The sequence below is a fragment of the Anneissia japonica genome, unplaced genomic scaffold (genome assembly GCF_011630105.1).
Source record: "Anneissia japonica isolate Jap-2015-1 unplaced genomic scaffold, ASM1163010v1 scaffold17372_len10661_cov109, whole genome shotgun sequence".
Taxonomy (NCBI): domain Eukaryota; kingdom Metazoa; phylum Echinodermata; class Crinoidea; order Comatulida; family Comatulidae; genus Anneissia; species Anneissia japonica.
Window position 1 is genome coordinate 8125 of NW_022694442.1, and position 2531 is coordinate 10655.

A 2531-nucleotide genomic window follows, 5' to 3' on the forward strand; every position below is an offset into this window, starting at 1 on the left:
GTCCAGGGTCCCATCACGTCCATACTCACGTCACAGGTCCAGGGTCCCATCACGTCCATACTCACGTCACAGGTCCAGGGTCCCATCACGTCCATGCTAACGTCACAGGTCCGGGTCTCATCTTGTCTGTAATCACCTCACAGTTCCTTGTCCCTCTACGTCTACTCACGCCACAGGTCCAGGGTCACATCACGTCCATACTAACGCCACGGGTCTAGGTCCCATAACGTCTATACGCACGTCACGGGTCTCTGGTCCCATCACGTCTATAATCACATCACGGGTCCGGTTCTCATTACGTCCATGCCTACGTCACATGTCGGGGTGGGGTCCATTGTCGATACTCACGGGCACGTTATAGTCCCTTGAAAGAACATGAATTAGACATAGTGTTCTTTTGCTAGTTATTGAATTAACTAAAAATTTGAAGGATGTCTTCCTAATATTATTGATAATAAAGAGATAATTGAATTAAAGTTATTAAATAATTATTCATTATCTTTAAATGTCTTTCAGTTGCTAGAAGTCATCATGTGGTCTGTTTAATTGACAAGAGTCTGTTGCTATTGTGATGTTACAATTTTTCCATTTAATTTAGTTTTCTTAGCTATCAATGAGATACCGGGATGCCATGGAAGGTAAATATATCAGCTACAGGTTCAAGTTTAAACGTAGATACTCAGTGATGATACCTGGAGGAAAGGCCTATAAGGCGTCAGTATTATTTTTTATACATTTCATTTAATAATCATGATTTCATGATGTGAATAAAATCTTTTCTTTTATTAAACGAAATTAATAATTGACTATTGCAATACATTTTGAACTCTTTCAAACGTGTACCGTATACAATATTAACGATTTTAAGAACGCCGTGAAAATTTACAAGATGTAGGCCTATATTTTTTGTGTGTTTTTATTTTTGTTTGTTTATCTCTAGTTCTTATATGGCTAGTTCAGGTACAAATAATATCGCAAGATTCTGTCCAAGTTTTATCTGCATGAATTATTTATTTAAGGGTTACTTTGTAAGTTTATTACATATTTTGCATTACTGTCCAACTGTCGACGTCTAATACTAAATTGCTTACAGTTTCAGGCATAGGCCGCCTACAGTACAATAATTTCTAAAAATCTAATAATTTCAAACTAAGGCTTAGGTTTATGAGCATTTTATCGTAATGCTTGATGAGGTTAAAACATTAAAATATAATTACAGTATAAATTTACACGATAAAAATAATATGTTGGTATTAAAAAACAATAATAATGTAAGACAATTGAAATAAATAATATCTGATCATTTACCAACGAGAAATTATGAATGATTACTTTGTATCTGACATAAAAAATCATATACGGTAAGGCCTCATAAAACAAATTATTAGTTTTTTTTTTTTTTTTTTTTTTTTTTTTTTTTTTTTAATTTCCTAATCCGTCCCCATTTTACCGATGTTTACAAGTAAATCAATGGTTAGTGACACATATAAAAAGTCATAAGCATGGAATTAAATATATTTTTAAAAATATGCTTTTGTTGTACCAGTAAACATATTTGCAAGAAATCCTGAGCTTTTCAAATGAAAAAAAGATGGAAAAAAAAAACCGACCGTTTTAAATATATAGGCCTATATATTGATGTTGATTGAAAAAAAAAGTGATGAGGGAGGGGGTGATGAACTAATAATTTTTGTTATGGGGCCTAATGAAATTAAATATTTGTAATGTTGAAGTAAAAACAAAGACAGGAAGTGAACGGACAAATCATAACTTACAAGATAGATCTAGGCCTACTACTACTAAAATACAGGCCTAGCCTCCATACGCACTTTTAACAGTTTACAGATCTGAATTATAAGGCTTAGGCTTACTTGAATAATATTAATAATACAACATTTATTTAGTTCATTACATGCTACATAAGACAAACCAGATCGATTAAAAACAAAATAATAAAGATAGTTCTAGGCCTAGGCCTAAGCTATTTTAGGCCTACACATTTTACTGACCATTTTCCCCACGGCTGTTGCTAAGGCCTTGGCCCTATTACTAGGAAGAGGAGAAGGTAGGCCTAACTAGGCTAGGCCCTGCAAATATTTTTAACTTGAACTTGCGTCCTACTCGTTTATATGCTTTTAAAAACAAACTTGAAGTTAACATTTACCTTTGTTTTGTGCTTTTGGTCTCTTTTCCATATGATGTTTGTGGATATTCTTTCTTTCATGGAAAATAGTGAACATTTTCATAACAAAGTGTGAAAGCAGGTGGTAGGCCTATGTTCACGTTTGTTTTTTGTGTACAAAAAATACGATGAGAAAGAATACAGTTTTCTGATTGGCCAATAGTTTTGTCTCTTGTCTTCTTGTCAATGTTCAATGTGTAGAAACGTTTATTGTATTTCAAAAAGTTTCAATCATTCATTCATTATTTTATTTCGGAATCAATAATTTGTCCATTAATGCCTACAACAGAAGAAGTTGAAATAAATATATATAAAAAAAGTATGCAATAATATAAGACACTGTCTATCT